The following is a 21,546-nucleotide window of genomic DNA, read 5'->3' as shown; positions in this document are numbered from 1 at the left end:
GACAGCTTGTTTCTGGCCCCACGCGTCCTGCCCACTCGGCTGCTGCCTGACATTCACTCGTCTTACCGGTGGGCGCTGCTCTAGAATCTGGGGCCGAGTGGAAAACTCGATCAGGTCATTTGAAGCAGCCAGTGATCGGCTGGGAAGACGAAATAAAATCCACAGTCGGGGTCCGTCCACTCCCAGACGAAAGAACAAACATCTGCAGCATGGCTTCTCCTATACTGTCGCGTCGTTCTCTGAGACTCACTGCTGACGCGATACAAATAAAAGTGGACTGCGTGCAACTGTGTGGTCCGAGGAGCCCTCACATCACACCCGCAGGCAGGACCTCACTGTACAAGGGATCTGCTTGCTAAACACTGACACAGAAAGCTCTGAGGACCTGCCGTCTGTATCGTGAGAACGCCTGCTATGTGGGGGGCGGAGATGCACCCAGAAGGGCCTCTGTCCACCCTGCAGCAGAGAAAAGCCGGACTGAGCGCGTCTGACCTTAAGCCGCCTAGAAGGAAGTCCTCCAGACACGGGACTCTAGGGCTGCAGAAGACTGTGTCTGGCTGCCCCATGGCTTCAACGCATAGGATGTCCCAGCAGCACCGTGGGAGTGCACTGTCTTCTCTCATTGAGAATGAAGCTTGGACCAAACAGCCCAACATGATCCAGCATCACCAGGAGGCAAGAGACCCAGGCATTCTGTGAGCCGGCATCTGCACGGTGCTGTCTGGGCCACATACACCTCAGGCCGTTCTTCTTGCTCACTGCTCAGACAAAGCCCTAACCCTAACCCACACAGACGGACAGGCAGCGCTACCCAGTTTCACACAGGCTGCGGAGTGGGTTGCAGAAATTCCCCACAGCCCGCTGCCTGAGGCGAGGAGCCGGCGTCCAACACAGCGGTCTAAGCTGCTCGGAGAAACTTGCTTGACCAAGTTTAGCACTCTTAAAATTGCTCTGAACTGACTGTCCCGGGGAAAATGAACTTCACCGCATCCTGAGGCCTGAGTCCTGTTATTCTCCGAGCGGTGCACATTTATAGAGGGACAACACTGTCGCAGGACGAGGGGCCAGATAATAAAGTGAGCGAAGGCACCGATCTGTCTCTGAGAAGCTCTTGGCTGTCTGCTCGCAATGGTAATAAACGTCCTCTGAAAGCCGTCTGCTGTGTGTGTTTTTGGTAACGTCTCACACTTCTCTGCATGAATACATCAGAGTGTAAGCACCACACACCCGACTACAGAGGCCCTGTTGTATTCCAGTTCTTAAATTATGCAGCTTAGCAGCTGTGATAATGTAATGGTTTGCAAAATAATAGACCGGCAATATGTCGACCTGGAATAACACATCAAATAATGAATGATGTGGGTGCAAAGAGGCTTAATGTATGCTGTGTTAAAAATACTGCTCCAGAAATATCACACCCTTTCAGTCTTTCCAAGACAAGAAAAAGGCCCTTTCACCTAAAGTGTTTGAGTAATCATGGCAAAAGAGAACGCCTTCTTATTTCTCTTTCCCTCAATGAAGCCATCTCATCTACGACACTGTGAGGAGACACGGCAGAGGATGGCTGCTCACACTCCGCTTCACTCCAAGACCTGTGGACGTGTGGCGTGGCCTTGGCGTGCAGAATATGCAGGAGAAGAGCACGCGCCCTCAGTGATGTTGGCAGGATGAGCACGCCTTGCTCCGGCAAAGATGGGGCATGCGGGGAGCTAGTCTGGGAATTGAGGCGATTCCTATTCATGCCTTAGTTCTACTCCTCTTCCTGAATTCGCATGCGGAGGGACCTTAATGAGAGAGGAGCTTCCAGATTACCCTCATTTTCATGTCTGCTGACTATTACTGCTCTTCTGCTAGGAACCAGGGGCTAAGAGTTGCCCCCCCTGGGGGGTGCTTGTCAGCCACAGAGAAGGATGGAAACCACCAGTTTCAGCATGAGCTACGTTACTGTGAGGGAAGTGCCATTCACTGTGGGATCCCATTGGAAAAGCAATTACTCTGGCTTGGAAAGGCGATGGATGGCCTGGATGCTTTCCCCTAGGAAGCTGACTCTAGGCCAGTGAATGCAAACAGGAAGGTAGGGGTACAGAGAGGGAGGCAGCAATATCAGGCAGATGAAAGCACATGCAAAGGCCCTGAGGAAAGAGGGCACAGTAGGGTGAAGGAACTGCAGACACGTTTATATGTGGTTGCAACATGACCTACCCAGGGTAAGGTGTGGGAAGAGGTGACAAAAACCTTTGGGAATATGTTTTGTCGTGTGTATTTACTATGAGGCAGGGAATCACTAAAAGGTTCTAAGAACACAAGGGACATGATCAACCCTATTTTGAGGAAGGTCACAGTGACCGCAGCATGGGACGGGCGGGTGGGGACAGGACTGGCAACTTTGAGAAGGCAGCACACACGCGGCAGACGTTGGTGTTCTGAACCCAGGGATGGGGTGGGACGGCAGGGTTTGAGACAGGTCAGGAGGAAGTGACAGCACAGGGTGGGAGTGGAGACGCCCAGTCCCAGGGTGGGTCCAGTTAGGCACCACATTTCTGTCGATGACAAAACACATCTGTGATGCCCCATAACTGCACGGGAGCCACAGCCACGCCAGTGCTGCGTGTCCCTCTGGGCTGGACGGCGCTGGAAAGCACTGCCTGTCGGAGGGTTCCACAACAGTCTGGAGAGCCCACCGGCTGTCACTGGCTCGGAATCACTGCCCCATTAGTTAGCATCTGCACACCCTGTAAGCTGGTGTGCAGTCCACGGGCATCTTGGGCGTGTCCTTGTGGCTGCGTGACTTCTCAGGGCCGACTGATCCCTGCAGGATTTTGTTCATCCTGGCCTTTGAGCAGCAGGCTGCAATGAGCATTCTGTTTCTACCACGTGGCCCGTATGCGCATCTAGATGTGGCTTTTATACAACAAAATCACGCCGCACCTTTCTCACAGAGTCCTGTGTCTAAGTGATGTGCGTGTCCTCAGTCGCCGGTGAGGAGGAGCAGGATTGTGAGGGGATGAATCCACTTTGGACATGGTGGATTCGAGGCCTGGGGGATCACAGGGAGAGCAGGGTGCCCAGTCCTCCCTACGGTCTCTGGGTCTGGATGTGAGAGGCCATATCAGCAGGCCGAGCATGCTTAATAACAGCATGGAACTGTGTGCCCACTTCTGGAGGTGATTCTGAGCTGGAAAATCAGTGGAGAGAACGGAAATGTTCGGGCTTGGTAACTCTTGGCATGAATAGTTCATCCCTTTTGGGGGCGCATCCCAGGGAGGGAAGAAACACACCTTTCTCAGCTTGCAGTAGGAACCAGAGCAGAGAATACGGACAGTGGGCCGGCAGATTCCACACCAACGTAAATATCACAAACCAGAACAACGTGAGGTAGCCACATAAAAGGCTGGCTCATGTATGCCTAGGCTCCGGATCTAGGAAGGTAATCCCAACATAAAACCTTCTCCTCTTATTGTAGCTTTACAGCAGCTAATAAAAACATTCTCCCGCTCCAGGGCAAACTCTCGGAAAAAAATCTCCACAGTTTTCTCTTTCTCGAGCTCATTTATACCTTCTGCTCTTGCATTCATTAGAAAATTGGCTCCTGGAATGAAAACACCCGCCTCAGCAGGACCCACCCTCTGGGCCAAGTACCTTGTCACTCTGCATCTGAGGGCAGCAAGTATGAAACACTGTTTTCCACACATCTCATATACAAGTGGGGACCAGGGGAAGCCATCGCGCTCCCAAACTGCTTGTCTGGGCTCCCTCAGGAGAACTGCCGTGAACGCCTCTCCACGTGAGTGTGAGACAGGACCAGGTGTGCACAATGCCCTGTTCCTGGAAACACAGAGTCGATGTCTTCTGCGAGAAGATGCCACCCTGATAACAAGCCTGGCACCAGGTGCATTGTGGCTGGCGGATCTTCGGCTAGGTGCTCAGGGCATCACTGGATGACCACACTTCAGGGGGACACACTTCACCAGTGCCAGGCTGTCCAGCTCACGCAGTTAGGAAGCAGCAAGGAGGCTGCTGGGTTTGTTGGCAGCACCTCTAAATGCCAAGCTTCCCCACTCCTTGCTGTTTCCCACGTTATTTCTTATTTACTTGTACCTTAATTCTAGCCCAGGTTTTCTTTTCTCTTTTTTTTGAGATAAGGTCGCACTATGTCACCTGGGATGGCCTCGAACTCACAGTGATCCTCCTGCCTCAGCCTCCTGGGTGCTGGGTTTACAGGTGAGCACCACCACACACATCTAGCCCATGTTATAATGGTTTCATTTCCACCCGGCAGGTCTAATCTCTTCTAGCATACCAAACACACAGTTCCTTATATTTCTTCTATTTTTTACCACCCTGACCATTACAGTGATGGGCTCCTGGTCACCTATGAAAAGGCATGAGGAAAAGCAGTTTCCCAGGTGGGGTGCTTTCCCCAGTCAAGATATGAGGATGTCAAGGCAGCATCACTAAAAACTGAAGTTTGTATCATGCCTGTAATTTTAGTACTCTGGGAGGTTGATGGAGGAGGATTCAAGTTCAAGCCTAATCTGGGCAACTTAGTGACCTATTGAGATCCTATCTCAAAATTTTAAAAAGGGGCTAGACATGCAAAGGCGTTGGTTGGAACCCTAGTACAGTACATATATACATACATGCATGCTGAAATTCCTTACTTTTAACTCAACCTCTGGCAGGTGGAAAACAGAAAAGGCAGCCAGCCCGAACCCTGGGCACGGCGGGTGCACACCTGTCCTTGTACCTGCATGCTCACTCTGGAATGTCTCTGAGGTGCCCTCTGCTGGGAAGTCTGGGTGACAGGTGTGACAACCCCTCCTCAGGGCCAGGCTGCCATGTCACATGGTCCCAAGGTGCCAGGGCACCAGAACAGGACCCAGTGCCAAGGACTGGCTACACCAGGGCCCTGATTCGGATCCTGCCTTGTACTGGCTGCATGCCCTGGGGCAGGAGACAAAGCTCTTCCTGCCTCGGCCTCCTTGTTCACACTGGACTGGAGCAGTACCTGCTCGGGCACCTCCTTGGCGATGAGGAGGTGAAGCACTGCCCTGCCTAGGAAGCTCTGGAGGACAGGTGTGAGGCAGAGACTTCATGGTCCACGCCACTGCCTGTCACCCGAGGCCGCTGTATGACTGGGAAAGCTGGGCTGCTTCTCACCCCGGGAGTCCGGGAGAGAGTGTAGGTCCCCAGGGCCTGCCTGAGGTAGGGCCCTTCCTTACCTCTCCTGCCCTCCTTTACGTAAATGTTCGATTGCCACAGGGCCGCTCACAGCAGCAGATGTTCGGCTGGAGCCGGCAGGGCAGGGCATCTTGTATCCAGTTAGTGTCGCCTCCCCCGTGCTTCAGGGGTGCAGGCTGGGCTTGGGGCAGACAGCAAGGTGCTGCAAAGGTAGCACTGTCACACAGACACAGGTCGGGAGGACCCGCGGCCACGGATGCCAGGCTACCTGGCAGGCGTCTGAGTTGTTAAACTGCGTAGCCAGGGGTACCTGCGTATGTCTGGGTTTGTGTAAGCACACGTGCCTTACTGCACATCCAGCTGGAAATCCTAATGGTGTAACTAGAGGTTACCAAGCCCAACTTAGCGACTTAGGGAGATTTCAACTCAAAAAAGGGTGAAGGCCCTGATTCAATCTTCAGTACCAAGATGAAAATAAAAGAGGTTACCAGGTGCTTCTATGCAAAGGTCTCCTCCACATTGCCAAGTTCCACACTCCCTGAGCCCACATTTCACATTTCCACCTAACTAGTGTGAACAGACATCTTAGTAATGGAACATTCCAAATAAGTTCATTTACCATATAGGCCAAAGAGTTTTCACCAGAACTTGAAGTCACACCCGATATGCACCTGATACATTTGTAAATTTTTCTCTTGGTGTTTCTGCGCTCCAAAGTTATTGGCAGAGAGGGAGTGTGAAAGAAGCATTCACTGTATCTCAGTCAGCTAGGCACGGCGGTGCAGTCCTAAAACCCAAGCATGTTGGGAGGCGGAGGCAGCAGGATCACGAGTTTGAGACCAGTACCAACAACTTGGCAATTTAGTAAGAGCCTGTCTCAAAATGGAAGAAGTGCTAGAGATGCAGCTCAGTGAAAAGGCCTTGGGTTCGATCCCCAGGACCACCAAAAAAGAAAAAAAAAAAGTCCTAGTTGATAATCCTGACAATGAGTACAGAATGTGTCTCAAAATAAAGACCTACATGCAACCAAAATGGGAATAGGAAGTGAAGGTTTCAAAACAATTACTCAAATGGCAGAGGAAGTAACTCATCAGAGTCAGGCCATCAGCTCTGCTACGCATTCCAGTCAGCCCTTTACATGTTTAAACCTTTAAGTGAGTTTCCTCTAAGTTGGAAAATTCCTGAACAGTAAGTATACAAACCAGAGAGTCACTAGAAGTAAAGTCTGCTCCATTTATGGCTGCTGTAGGTTAGTTACGATCTCATGTTTTCCTGTCTGCTTTATTAGGTTGGGGGCTGTAACCTGAGCTGAGATCCCTGTGTGGGCACCAGGAGCTCCCAGCCAGGGTGCAAACAGGGTCTGGGGGCTTCTGAGAGCCATGGGCCATGCTCACACCCGAGCAGGACCCACTTCTGGACAGCCAGCTCGGCACTGATTACAGTTGGCCCTGCCTGCCTCCTGCGTGCAGAGAAGAGCAGATCTCTCGTCCAGGGGCAGCACAGAGTACCCGATTTCAGGAAGTTAAGAGCCACGGAGCCCGAACAACAGTGTCCCAGACAAACCAGGGCAAAGACAGCGATGGAGCCACAACCGTGTGTCTGGAAGGGCTATGTGGCTCGGCGGCAATGCCCCTTTGACCCTCACCCTTGCCTCCTCCCTCCTGCACAGCAGAGGGTCCGCAGGCAGCTCTCAGGAGTGTGTGCTCCAGGGAATCCCAGACTCCAGTCTGAGCTTCTCCCGAGCCCTCTTACCTCTCATCCCGTTCCCACCGTGTCCCCCAGCCTTCCTTGTACTTCATCTCTACAAGACCCCCACGTCCTCCCGACCAAAACTTGTTTCACATATCTTATCGTTATCTGTCCAGGAAAAAATGATGACATTTCATCTACCGTCCGAGGGACTCCACAGCTCAGGAAGACATCAGCGGCAGAAGTGAGGTCTGGCAGCTGAAAACCAGCCTCTCCCTTGCTCTGGAGAAACAAACGGCGCCCCACTTACCCTGTCCACGCTGTGTCTCCTCAGCGATCCATAAGGTATTTTCAGCAAACGCCTCTGAGCTCTGTTCGGAGCCACTGCAGCCTGAACCACCATGGTGTGCGTGCGTGTGTGCACGTGAGTGTGTGCGCGTGTGTGCACGTGTTCCTAGCAAAGGGAGAGATGGAGGCTTCCCCCAGACTAAGTTGGGATCTCCTGGCGGTTTCCCAAATATCAAGTGACGGGAGACACTGAGTGAAGACGAGGCTCTGCAGGACGTGGGGGTGGGGAGGAGAGCAGCCCCGCCCGCAGCTTCAGCTCTGTGTCCCGCGCTGGCTCCTAGCAGCGGGCAGGGGCGCTTCTGGAGCGATCCGGAACTGTCACCTCTGCTGGGCTGCGATGGTAACCAGGTCAGCTGTCTCGCCCGGCGCGCGGCTTTATACCCTCCCCCACGTGACGCGAGCCCCTCGGCCGGGCCTGGGTCACGTGCTCACCTTACAAGCACTGTTTGGAATCTCCCCATCTGGGGCGAGATTAACGTTCAGTCCCGTGTCCTGATTTCCCTGTTCTGCACACAGGGAAAGCATTTGAGGACTAGCAACATAGCACCCTGGGGACCCAGAGGGAGTCTCTTCAGTCATAAATTATCTCTTTGAAATTGTGCGTCAGATATGTAGGTCTGGCTTTTTTCCCACTTCCTACTTTCCAATGCATAGAAAGTAATGCATGCATATCATTAACTAGGTGAATGTAGTCCACAAAGAGAAAGTGTGGGAGAAAGAAGAGAAAAACGTCATCACGCACTTTAGAGGAAACACATCAAATATAACAGCCCCAGGTATGCACCTCTCCATGTAAACACCTGCAGCCAGGAACACGGGTGTTCACACGTGTCAGTGGACACCCCAGGCACATGTGCGCCGCGGGGGAAGGTTGCACGGAGCCCAGATCCACGCAGCACCTCTGCTAAGCCTTCTGCAGGCGAGGCCATCCAGATCGGCCTTCTCAGGTGGGTGGCAGGCGAGGCCATCCAGATCGGCCTTCTCAGGTGGGTGGCAGAATGCCTGCAGTTCTAGCTTTTCTTGGTATTTGTAGCTCCCCTTCTCCCTCACCACTGCCTCCCTTACTTCCATGGCGGGAAACACTACTGTTAGGAAAAATGAGGAAAGGGCTTCTGCCCGTTGAGCACCTCTGCCTTCTCCTACACGCCCTGCCGTCTCGTCCCGGGCTTTACACAGCAGCGCCGCTTCCTCCCTACAGTCCTTGCTTGCGGGCGTTGGCCGCTGTTACTCATAAACTCTGGGAACGGGCTTTCATTTACTCTCCACGGCCACAGCTTAGTTCACTGAAAACGAAGGAAGCAAAAGTTCTGTTTATTCAAACAAGTCTAATAAGAAGGGCAGAAAGGAGACTTAGTCTCCTAGAAAGTGAACCCAGGAGACACCCGGAGGACGGGCGCGCAGGCAGGACGTGGGCCCTGTCCACCCACGCAGACGCACATTAGAGGCAGTTAAGGGCTGCGTCCAGTTGACGTGGGAAATTCCAAATATACAACAATCGGGCTTTGTTCCTGATCGGTTCCATATGTGCAGTGGCAGAGTCAGAGGAGCCACAGGCAAAGCATCCCTCTGGAAGGGCGCTGCTCAGTGTCTCCTGGAGGTGGGTTGGGTTACACCCCCTTCTTTCTTGCTTCCTGCCTACACCCCCTGGTTTCAAAGCACAGGGAGGAGGATGGGAATGAAACTGAACAGCAGCCAATCACTTAGCCAAGGCGATTGAGTCTCCTTCCTCTCTAAAAGTGCACTTGCCTGGGTGACACCTCTGGACAAAGGACAGGCGCACTTTCGAGGCACTGGTCTGCGGGCGGCCTTGGGGCCCAGCCCTCCGAGCTGGGGAGGGGGCAGAGGGACAGCTCAGCTGAGAAGTCACTGCCTCTCCTCCCACCCTGCCGGGGAAGAGCCAGAGCTGAATCTGTTTAGATTTGACTCAATGTGACTTCCTGTTTCCCAGGGGTATTAATGAGCGTTCCGCTGAGAGCTGAGGCACAGTTCAGATCGGACGAGACCCTTCGATGAACGAAGTGCAAGTGAAACAGAAACACATGCATCTGATTACGGTTAAAAGACGTGCAGAAGAGAATGTTAATGGAAACAAAAATAACCCACGACCAGACTCCCACACCAGCTCAGTGCAGTCCACCCCCGGGACAGGATGCTTTCCTCCAGACCCAACCCTGACCCTCCCTGCTCCTGGGGCCCTCGCCAGAGCCCAGGGTGGGCGCCCCCTCCTCAGAGTGATTTGTGGGCTCCCTGAGCTCACCTTCCTGACTGCCTGGCAAGGTTGAGATTTACAGGTCTGGTGTTAATGATGCGATTAGGTACCCTGTCCAGTATACAACTACGCTTCCCAGGAGGGGACGGCCTCATATCCGCTGACAGCACCACTTGGTCCCATAAGCCAGGCACTAGGAGGTTCCCAAGGGCGACTCCACTGGGGAAAGTGACTTTCATGTGCCTGTGTCGTAGGTGAAGAGAGGAGGGTAGGAGGGGGGGTTTCTGAAGGTGACCAAGGGGCCAGGTGAGAGCCAGAGTCCCAAGCCAGGTCTGGGCCCCACCCACACTATCACACCTGGGATGAGCCCTTCCGAAGTGCTCAGAAGTTTCAAAAGCAGGATGGAGAGCCGTCCCTGGGGACCACCAGAGAGGCAGGAAACTCTGTCTGCAGAGGCCGAGGACAAGCCAGAGGGCAGCTCTGATGTCACATGGGCCCAGAACAGTGATGGGAACTCAGCAGCCCAGATGGGGGGTCTGAGGGACTCGGGGACAGCCCAGGGCCACCAGCCAGGGGTGGGAGCCTGGCAGACCCACTGGGTGGGGGACACGAACAGCGAGGGCATGCAGCTAGGGCGCAGCCTGGTGCAAGGCCAGGGGAGGGAAGGCGGCCCCAGCACCTTCCTGCTGCTGCCTCTCCCAGTGACGGCGGGTCCTGGGCACAGCCACACAGGCAGCACAGGGAGAGGGTCAGGCTGTGCTCTCAGCCCCAGGACCTGTGCCCAGCCTTGGACTGGGTGTAGGGGCTCCAGGAGCAAGTGGAAGAGGGCAGGGATCCAGACGGCTGCAGGTGGAACAGCTGCCTTCCCTGGGAGCAGGTCTGGCCAGAGAGTGGGGGGAACAGTGCCTGCGCACCAGGGAGAGGCCCAGGGACCCTGGACAGAGGCCGAAGACACCAAGGGGCTGGGAGAAGCAGATCCAGAGAAGGCGCCCAGAGCTGCCGCTCGAGCTCCTCATGAAGAGAGCCAAGTGCTTCCGCTGGTGGAGGCTTTGTTTGTTTATTTCAAACATTTCCTCTGGTTTCAGTGAAAACGTTTACTTTACAACTCCGGCAGGAACGTGAGCAGGAACCAAGGGAGCTGCACTTCAGGAAAGCCAGTGGCCTTGGTGCTCGGAAGCAGATGGGTTTCCCTACTCCAGATGGAAGAGGTGATGGGTGAGAGAAGTGTGGCCCATCAGAGAGGAAGCCTTTAACACAGCGCCATGAGGGTGAGGCAGCAGCAGGCCCCGAAGGTGTGGGGTGTGTGTGTGCGCGCGCGTGTGTGCTATCATTTACCCCAGCAGGTGCCCCTGCCTGAAGTTCCCACCACCCGGCCCAGCCCTCGGCTCCTGGGATGTCTCACCGCCTCCCTTCGGAATGGGAACCTGGTCTCAGTGAGCGCCTTTGCACTGCCATCCTCCTTCACTCGGCCCGAGACTTTAGGAGGTGGGGGTGCTGGGCACGCTGCAGGAGCGGGGGCAGGCTACGCCCTGGGCGCCCAAGGCCAGGGCACGACGGTCGGGCCCACAGGAACACTGGGAGGGGAGCACAGGGCCCTCCGGAGTGCACGAACACAACCAGTGAGACGCAGGTGCTCCCCGCGGCCTGCCTTTGTCACCATTCCTGTCCTTGCAAACAGTGAGTCCCACTCACACGGAACCCGAGGTAGGCAGGCCTCCACGCCTCCACGCCCCGCCGTTACTTCCTGCAGCACCTGACAGCGTGTGAAAAGGGGCTTTTACTCAGTGTCCAGAGGGCTCAGTCAGGGCTAGCAGGTGGGCAGAAGGGCACCTCAGAGCCAGGTGTGACACGCAGAGGTGACCTCACCTGCCAGCTGTCAGGGACCCGGCGAATGGGGCCCTGCTCTGACTCCTCCCGCTCCACCCACTGAAACCCTAGCAGGGCTAGGGCAGCTCTGGGAGTGAGGTGGGGGGGACACCCTCCAAGGAACACAGAGAACGAACCCAAACACCATTTTGCCACTATAGCCATTGGCCCAAACCAGCCCTGAGCTGGGGATGGGAAAAACCATAGCTCTGAATGAAGCCTGGGTTTTAATTACTGTCAAATGAAACAGGAAGAGGATGAACAACACTGAAGTCGAGCTAAACATACATGTGAAGCAAACTCTCTTCACAAAATTGGAAAATTCCCAGAGTTGGAGGAGTTTGGCAGGGAGCCCTGTGTCTCTTCAACACTGCAGCCCGTCTCGGCCGCCACGCCTCTGCCAACCTGGATGACATCAGTCACGGAAGCTGACCGGCGCCACAAACAGAAATGCAGCCTCCACCCCAAAACTCTGCCTGAAAGGGGCCAGAGTTTAGGTCAAACAGGAAGCCCAGTGTCCCGAGAACAGGACCAAGACGTCACACACCCCTTGGACATCAGGTGCATGGCCCTGGGGCTGCGGACTTGTGGCTGGGCAGGGCGAGCGTCCACCTGGAGGGCACTGCGCTTCCCTTGGACAGGACCTTCTCTCCCATGGCGTCCCCAGCGTGCTGCAGGGAGGACTGGCTGGCTTGGGTGGGCAGGTAAGCCTCCCTCCCTCCCTGCCACATCCCTCCTTTCCCCTCTTCCTTCCCTCCTCTGGCTGGGCTGCCTCTGACCCTTCCTGTAGTCCCTCTCCACGAGAAGCCAGGGCAATGAAGGAAGTGTGGACAGAAGGGTCGCGCGAGCCCTGCAGGGACAGGTGCCACCACAGGCCCTTGCTCCTGAGAGGACGTTGTGCTCCATGCTGGCCATCTACCCAAGGTCTTATTTCCTTCTACTGCTTATGTTACACGGTCCATTCGACAGTATTTCACTGAGCGCCAGAGAAAGCAATGTACGCCTTTCGGGGGCGCCCTGCTGCAGGGACTGATCCAAAGTTTTTAAGTACACTGATGCCTTTAGCCTCAGACGCCTTGTCAACGAGAGCTGAAGGTGAAGGAAGAGGGAGCAGGGTCGGGCCGGCGCCATCTGCATTCCCCAAACACTGTCTATCCCGCTGCCTGTCCTGCTGGGCCGAGGCAAGAGGCCTGGAGCCCTTTCTTCTGTACCTCAGCTCCTCTCCTGACCACTGGCCTTAGACCCACGCTGCCCTCATATCACGAAGGTTCTTGATCAGGGTGCTGTTCGCTTCTGCTCTCAATTTCCCTCCTGTTGCTCTGCTCCCCGCAGCGGCCTTCCCCCACCTCGCTGCACAGTGGGCCTGCTCGCAGCCGCACTTCGCACCCACCTGGATCCTTAGAGACTGCTCAGCCATGCCCCGGTGGGAGGGGACGGCTCCCGGAGCGAGCCGAAGCTGCAAACTCCCTGAGAAGCAGGACTCATCTGCGCGGGGGTGCAGAACCGGGCCGCCACACGACATCTCCTGTCCTCGTCAGTGCAGAGACGGAGACTTCGCAAAGGACTCCGGACCCGGGGAGAGGAGAAGACTCCACAAACAAGGCACAGACCCTCACGCGCGCTAATCTGGCGCTGCAGGGCCTCTTTCCGTCTTTACGCAGAGGTGAGGCCGCAGCAGACGCATGGTGGAGCAGACTGAAGAGGGCGGAGGCCGGGCCCGACGCTGCCTTAGCGGAGCCTTGCTTCCTGGACAGCATTAGCGCGCTGGCGGCGCTTCCTTCGCCCACGGAAAGGGAGGCAACAGAGATCTTGCTCTCAAGCAGAGGCAGATCTTTTGCCTCCCTCTCCAGGTCCTTTACCGGGCTCACGGCGCTGGCTTACTGAGTGCTCGGGGTGGTCGTGTCCGATCAGATCACCCGGCGCCTGTGCGAGTAAGCAGATAAAAAGCGGACCTGCTTGGAACGGCTGGATCGCTGGGCTTTCGTGATTGTTTTGCAAAGCTCTTTTTTATGAGCTGCCAGTTGTGGACGGATTTTGATAACTAGCATTGATTTGCCAGGTTTATGGAGTGCACTTTGCACAGGGAAAACGGTAATTGCACTGGAATGGCAGAATAAATAACGTCCTTATCTATCGTATTGACTCCTGAGAATTAGCTGGATATATGGAGCTCACTTCCAAGCATGGCTAGGGAGAGATGATTTTTATTTTTGCCAGATTTAACTCTCAAATTTCAGGTGTCCTGATAAGTACTGGATGGCAAATGATCAACTCTTAAATCTGTCTAATTTCCACGCTTCCCTTTTCCCAAGCAGAGAGCACGAATGCCTGATTTTTTCAACAGCTCATCGTGGGGGAGCAATCTCTCCGGGGCTGCAGAACACGGTGGTTTTCCCGGACTATCAGATGGTTTCTCTCCCTGCAAGGAGCGTGCCCAGGGGCCTCTGGAATTAGCACATGATCAGTTTCCCCACAGTGAGGGAGGACGGCACCTCGACTGTCAGAGAGACAGGTGCTGAGGCCGAAGGCATACGGCGAATCCCTGTGTGCCCGAGAGGGAAACCCCAGCCCACAAGTCCAAGTGCCGGAGGTTCCCAGGATGAGCCCGTGGGCAGAATGGGCAGAATACATTCTGTGCACTGCTTCTTAGAGGAGAATGAGGATATTAGGGGGTCCTCACTGTCACCACTAGCTTGGGACACTTCACTGTTAAAGTTTAAACCTCCAGGGCACAAAGCCGTTTATTATAAAAATTACGCGAGACCACAGATTCACAAACAGGAGAATGAGACTGTTAAGAAGTGAGTCAGAGACCAGACTCTGGCTTACATCCTGCAGAACAATACATTTTAGACCTCGTTCTGTGAGCAAAAGGGGCCTTGAAGTTACTGTTAGGCAGGAAGTTACATCATCCACCTAGCGTTCTGGAGACAAGAGGGAAAAAGGCTGCACACAGAACAAAGAGCCAAGGGACTAGAGCCAGGAGAGGACTTGCAAGGTCACCGCAGCTGCCCAACTGAGACGTGACTAAGTCCAGCACAAGGACATTCTCCTCTGTGACATCTGGAGACACTGGAGAAGGGTGATTCCATTAGTCAAGATCAATGCACAGGAGGAGGACAAGCTCTGGGGAGATGAACATGAGTCTCTCTGGACACACAGGCCTCCCAATGCCCGAATCCTTGGGCTGGAATGTAAGAGGAGAGTCAAGGCTGAGAGTGTAGCTCTGGATCTCAACCACGCAAGCAGCCACAGTCGAGCTGTTCGTGAGGGTGAGGGCGCACACTCAAGAATACATAGCTTCACTCCGCACTCTTAAGTACTTTACTGGAAAACGTTTGCCAGCAAAAGAACATTAACCTGGAAAGGGGAGGACGTGAATTGGGAGTGAAGAGAGACAATCGGGAAAGACGCAGAGGCCGCAGAGTCACGGAGAAGAGGAGCCCAAGAAGACCTCTGTGGGCGAAGAGAGAAGCTAATCTAGGGGCGCGGGGAGAGAGCTGCAGAAAGGTTGGTGAAGTAGGAGCAAAGGAGAAAAATCAAAGCAGAAAATGGGAGCAGGAGCCGGTGAGCTGGCTGCAGAAACACGACTTCTGAGCAAACACTGGAACGAGCCCAGGAGAGAGTCAGAGAATGCAGCTGTGAGATCCAGGGGCGTGATCGCTACACTGTATTTCTCAGCAGCAAACAACATTTGGTGGTCATAACAAAATTAAGTTTTGATCTAAACTGTGATATGAATATACTGAGAAGATTGTGAGGGGAAAAAAGTGCATGTGTGTGTGTGTAGCCGTGTGGAGTGAGTGTTAGAGCCTTGTCTTTCAGGGAGGTGGCATAAATGCCCAACCTGGGTAATTAAATAAAAAGCCGCCATATGATCGTGTGTCAGAGACCCTGGAGCCCAGCACCAGGCGCCAGGCCGAGGGCCCGGTGTCTCAGGAGGGCAGGGGGCTCGGGTAGGGCAGGCTGCAACACAACTTTGCTCCAAAGCCTGCTAGTGAATACTCCTACCACCTGCACTGTTTGGATCAAAATAAAGGCTGCCTTGCAAACAGAGCAGTATTACAGGGAGCGAGCCGGGGGAGGCTGAGCACAACGCGTCCTGACTCGGACCTCCCCAGCAGCACGTGAGGATGGGCGGCGAGCGCAGGAGCGGGAGGGGGGCTGGGCCAGTGCCCCCTTCTGCAGGGACAATGTGGGTCTGGACGTCGGGGCCTTGACCCCACAGGACTGCTCCAAAGACCCTGCGTGCTTCCTGTTTTCTCTCTGTCCACTGTGTGTTGCCAGCTCAGGCTGTGGATCTGCTGAGGAAACAGCTACAGATGCTTGGAGAGCAGCGTCTTCTGCCTTCCGAGCAGAAGGGAGGACGGACACGTGGAGGAAGCAGCATGAACGCCTGGGCGAGGCGGTGCCAGCGGCCCTGGCAGGAGGTGAGGCAGGGCCATTCACACAGCCCTGCACCGACTTCCTTCCACAGGTGTCCTCTGGTGCAGTGCCTAGCATGCGTGTGCCTGCGCACGGGTACAACCTGTCATTTCCTCCCAGGAGCCCAGCAGCCCCGGAGCGGTGATGTGCTGATGACACCCAGGCCCGATGTGCCCCTTTACCTCCCCTGGCACAACCACGCACCCCACCACATCCCCAGTGGCTCTTTGCGACCCTGGAGAGGAAGTGTCAGTGTGGAAGCAGCTGTTCTAGAGCTGTGGGGCGACACCTAAGGAGCGTGCCGTGAGCCTCGGCGGGAGCCGAGGTGCGCAGGGCTGTGGGGAAGGCACCTTCTGGACCCTTAGGTTCATGAGAGCCTGGGGTCTCCAGCAAGGCCGGAAGCTGCGGCACTGGCGCCCTGATTTCAAGTCCCCTTTGCTCTTATTTGGGTTTCCCCCTGTGGGATGGTGCATACATCCCTGCTCTTTCTGGAGATGGATCTGAGAAGGCAGCCCAATGTCCCCTGGCTCAAAGGCCCCAACAGAAGCCAGCTGGAGTCCCCAGGGCGCCACCTCCCTGTCTTGGCAGAGCTCAAGACCAGGTGACTCCTGCCCTGCTGGGGCAGTGGGAGAACAGCTACAGGCTGCTACAGCTCGGGGTGCAGGGGACAAAGCCTGCATCCCAGGCACTAGAGGGAGGCAGGTGCAGCAGCGAAGAGCGCTGTGGGCTGGAGGGAGGAGTGGTGGCACTTTGCAGTAAGATCCCAGGTGACATGAGTAACTGAAGTCTGTGTGACTGGCCCAAATCTTTGTGAGTCACTTGGACTCTTTGGATCAAACCAAAGGGGATTTAAGATGCTCTTTGAGGGGACACAGAGCCCCACTCCAGAGCTCAGACAAGTGCTCCGCACCTAAGACTTAACCAGACTGGGGAGATTGGTCAGCAATCTGACAGGGAGAAGCCCTGGATGCAGGAAAAGAATTTTAAGGTTGGTTCAAGTCAGCAGCAGAGAGCAGAGCCAGCTGTGGCGTGATGGAGTGAGTGGCAGCATCACCTCTGGTTTCCCACAAAGGCTGGGGCTGGCCGTGGACCCTGCCCGGAGCACAGCCCCTCCAGCCACACCACCCAGTATACAAGCCCCTCACTGGGAGGGGAGGCTGAGCCCCGCTGGCTTCCTGCCAGCTCGATGCTGCCTCAGTTTGAAGACAAATTCAAATTAATACAGAACAAAGCTCTAGACTCATATCTGCCAACACACACCAGCCCCTGGAAGGTTCCTGAAAGGGACACGGTGACGGACAGCACAGAAAGGCCAGGCCTCCGGGGCCCCTTCTGGATCCAGGCGCAGTCTGGCTGCTCTGCAGCGTGGCCCACAGCCACCTTCTGAGGGCAGCGCCAGTGTTGTTGGAAGGGGAGCTCCTCTCAGCTCTTTCTTCCTGCCTGGTGCCCAGGCTGCTGTCCCTAAACCTGAACCTGCCCTGAACGTGGCGCGAAGGGACAGCGCACACCCTGAGACCAGCTGGGGTCAGGCGGGCCAGGAGCCATGTTTGGGTGGCCACGGATGCCAGGGGCTTCGAGCGTGGCAGGGACAGGAGTGTCCGTGTCAGCTGCCCTTGTCTTCTTCAGCCTTACCCCATCAGGTCGGCCCGAGGTAGCACACTGCTGTGACCCGTGAGGAGGCAGTGAGAGCGCGGCACTGGGGCCTAAAGGCAGGGAGGCCCCACTGGTTCTGCACTCGCCGCCCTGACCGCCACACGAACAAGTCAGGACTGGAACACCACTCTCGTCCCCTCTCTGTTTCTTTCTGGGAATGACTCCTTCACTTCACAGACAGAGCCGGGTCTCCCGAGGAACGCCTGCTGGAGCTGCTTTGATCTCTCCTGCCAAGAGCTGTGTATTTCTTCACCCATTCATTCAGACCTCTGCGCACCACTTGGTTTTATGCAGTGGCACCTCTGCTATCCAATGTGTGTGGACTGTGCCACTCAGGCATTTATCTCCTTTCTCCAGGACATATGAGTAAGGAACAATGACATCGAGCGGGGCTTGGACAATTATTGATTAGAAGAGCCAGGGGCATTTACTTACAAACACGTCCATGAGCAGATGCTCCAGCGTCACCTCGAGGTTGTCCAGTCTGGCCGCCAAAGTCATGACGAGCGCTCTGACGCGAGCCCAAATCAGCAAACTCCTCAGCTCTCGAGGCACTGTTTGTGGCCAGTTAAGTCACAAGGCAGGGTTGCCACTAGTGGGAAGTGGGAGCCCTGGAATCCGTGCAGAACATCGCAGACCAGACTGCTAGGGCTTCGTGGCCAGAATTATTCAAGATTAAAGAAAAGCAAAGAAGCCTCTACTGATGGCTCCCGGGACCAGACTGGGCAGCAGAAGAACCCAGCCGCTGCCTGCTCTGTACAGCGCCACAGTCCGAGACAGACACAAGGAGCCACCACAGTGGAGACTGAGAGGGAACGGGCTCAACCGTCAGGCTCTGATATTTATAGGGCCACATGTTTTCAACTGCAACCCGTTTCTCAGTTCATTTCTGACCTTTCACAAATGGCTAAGCACACTGGGGTGTATTGTCGAGCAGGGGCAGGGGTCCCACAGAAGCTGGCTGTGATCGGGGCTGGGGCCGTTCACACAGACACGCCATCAATGGTTCTTTGTATGAGACGCATCAGACCTTGCTCTGTACACCACGACAGAAAGGCAGAGTCTTGTGAAAAACAAGGAAATGAAAGTTGTGGGCACTAAATTTTTCCTGGAATATTATTAGAGCCTGGACTCCCATCCACCCTCAGCCCCCACGCGCCCTCCTTTCGGGGAAGATAAACACGGGCGGGGGATTCAGTCTCTGGTGTCAACTCTACGAGCTTCTGCCAGGTGGAGCACCAGTGAAATCTGACAGATGCTTTTCTGCCTCCAAACTGCTCACTTCTTTTTGTCACTTAACTTTTTAAACATTGTGGTAAAATACACATAACATGCTTTTGTTACCTTAAATACATCAAATGCTTAGTTCAGAGGCATTGAGTGCATCCCCATTGCTGTGTTGTCTCTACCATCCCTCTCTAGAACCTTCCAGTTTGCAACATAAACCCTGCCCCTGGCCACCACCGTGCTGCTCTTTGTCTGTGCACCTGCTCACGCCTGGCACAGCCCAGCAGTGGAGCCCTGCAGGGTCTGTCCTTCAGGGACTGGCTCGTTGCACCTAGCATCATGCTGTCAGACTCATGTACGCTGCAGCACGTGGCGCAATTGCTTTTCTTTTAGAGGCTGAAATCGCACATCCTGAGAAAGACTACCACTTTTTCTGGGCTGAGGAAAACCTCCTGGGACATGTTAAGGCCACAGCTGTTCCGAAGGTGCTCACAGAACCAGTGACAGGTGCCATCGGTCACACCACCAGAGGACCAGCAGAAGGACATGTGCATGCTCAGTGCCATACAGCTCTGCTCTCCCAGGGATCTGAGAGGAGTGTTCAAGTCAAGTGTCTTTAGCCATGTGCTTATGAATTAAATTGGGACCAAACATTTTTAATATTTGGAATTTCACAAAGACTATCCTAGTTTGTGTCTTTAGCTCTCCTCCTTGAGTGGGTGTGGGATCAGGCAGGGAGAACCATTAATACATCACATCTTTGGAGGCAGTCTCTCAGCCTTGACAAAAGCCTTCCCTGGCCATTTTCTAGCACAAGCTGGGGGGCTTTAAGGACAGTTCACGGCAGTGGTTCTCTCTGGACATCAACGGGAACCTCCAGGGACCTCCAGGGCCAAGAAAGTGCATAGGACCTGGACATGTAGGTGGTTAGCACTCCAGTGTACCGAAACGGTATTGGGAACGCGTGGCGCTTAGGAACGAGGTCACTCACAGAGTCTAAAGGGGGAGGAATGGGCCAGTGGGAGGACAGAGACTGGTAGTGGGGCATGAATGTCATCTGAGAGATGCTCATCAGGGATGTGCTGTGGACCGATGTGCCCCAAGGAGCAGCTGGTGCGAAGGAGGCTGGCACCCACAGGAGGGAAGGCAGGAGACTACGAGACTCCTCCATCCATGGCCAGCTCGCTGGTGTCCGCACTGCCAGTCTATGACGTTACAGGGAAGAATGCTCGGGCAGAGCCACTTGGAAATTTTCTCAGTAATTACATTTTGTCCACTGATGTACCTAAGTATTGATATATGTGTAAGTAATTATTGAGAGATTTATTGTTGCTTATAGCAAACCTGAACTTGCACTTGTCTGTTTACTGCTACATCTTTTAGACATTCATTTAGCATCTGGACCAGATTCTGGATGGGTGATGACACCTCCTACGAGGATCAAGTCACAGCTCCTGCTGCAAGGTCTAGAGATGAGGTTGAAGTGTTGAGTGATGAGGGCCCTTCGCTGGAAGACGCCTCATCCGGGGCACTCAGGGTGGGGCATGGAGGATGAGGGACAGCTCGCTGATAAAAGGAAGGGACTCTCACTCTCACCTACGGGTGAGGCAATGAGTGCGCATGAGGGAAGCACAAGGACGGTGCCCGAGGACGGCAGCGGGAGGTGGCAAGGGCACCGTCTGGGGCCGCGAAGGAACCCAGGGTCTAAGCCCAGAGGGTATTGGGTCTGAGAAGATGGAGGCCACAGTCACAGTGCAGATTCCCAGCGACAGCAGAGGGTGCAGTGAGAGGAAGCTGTGCTCCACACGCGGGGCAGAACTCACGGCCAGCTGGGAAGGGCCTGAGCCGGGGCCTTGCCAGTTAAGAATCACTGGTCAGCGGCACACATCAGACAACGAGCAAACGCCAGGATTTGTTCTGCACATTTACACACTAACACTCATGGATGTGATTCAAAGAGATTTTAAATTTCTTTGTTTGACTCCCAGACAACCATCTCATTCTGTCACTTGCCTGAAAAGCCTCCTTTGGTTTAACATTTTAGCAACAGGAATCACTGGAGAGTAGGATTCACTGAATTCCTTACACCCACACAAAGCTGTCCTCCCTAGGAAACCACTCTTCTGGAAGTCCCAAAGATAACCATGTACCGCAGATGCGTGGGTTCTCCACACAGGTGAGGTCTTTCAGGGCGAGGAAATCACAGTTCAGTTTTTACCAACAGTCTCCTCTAAGGACAACCACATGCAAGTATTAGGCAGCAGGCAACTGACTATTCAAAAGTGTTTTTCTGGAAATATAGTTCCGTGTGCCCAAGACTAGTGATTTTTCTACTCAGCAAGATCATTTCTTTGAAGGTCAAGTGTAAAACAACAGGTCAGATACCACAGTGACAATTTTAGGCCTGAACTGACAAGTCTAAGTAGCAACTTGATCAAGTTATGAAACAATTACTGAGATGTTATTGTAAAAAGGAAAATCATTAGCTTTGATGTGATTGCTCAATTATGTTACAAAGATCCAGGATGCAGTGCAAACAATCCTGCATGACTAACCTTTAACGTGCGTCAAATTGATTTCTGTACATGGAGTGAGTTTCACCCTTCTGCGCATGGATATACAAGTTTTCCAAGACACTCATGGCTGAGACTGCCCCTCTAAACCTAGAGGACATTATGTGAAGTCACACAGATAAGAAAGAAAAGAGCTGCATGATCTCACTTCTACTGAAACCTAAAATAGTCAAAGTCACAGGAAGAGAGTAGACTGCGGGTTGCCGGGGGGGCTAGGGAGGGGGAAATGGGGAGCTGATGGTCAAAGGGTCTCTGAAGGCTCAGTTGTGCAGGCCGCTTACCTTCAAGGTCCCAAAGCAGCAGGGTCTTAGTAAACAAGCTGCACTGTACACTTGATATTGGCCAAGAAGGTATTCTGTTTTTGAGAGAGAGAGA

The 21,546-nt window shown here is 54.3% G+C and overlaps 1 protein-coding gene and 1 long non-coding RNA gene across 2 annotated transcripts in view; one reads left to right on the top strand and one right to left on the bottom strand.

The window, feature by feature from the left end:
* The window catches only part of Frmd4a (FERM domain containing 4A), a 494,886-nt gene that overhangs the window by 243,572 nt on the left and 229,768 nt on the right, over positions 1 to 21,546 (bottom strand). The window lies entirely within an intron of this gene.
* Positions 7,905 to 13,316, top strand: LOC109118610. The gene is made up of 5 exons (XR_002025968.2): positions 7,905 to 7,994; positions 9,167 to 10,695; positions 10,771 to 10,912; positions 11,544 to 11,997; positions 12,626 to 13,316. It is a non-coding gene; the product is annotated as an uncharacterized LOC109118610 (long non-coding RNA).

This window comes from Fukomys damarensis, unplaced genomic scaffold (assembly GCF_012274545.1).
Source record: "Fukomys damarensis isolate Sample0158 unplaced genomic scaffold, DMR_v1.0_HiC HiC_scaffold_19, whole genome shotgun sequence".
In the NCBI taxonomy this organism is placed as follows: Eukaryota; Metazoa; Chordata; class Mammalia; order Rodentia; family Bathyergidae; genus Fukomys; species Fukomys damarensis.
The sequence above is the reverse complement of the archived record's forward strand: the minus strand, read 5'-3'. Positions and strand labels throughout refer to the sequence as shown.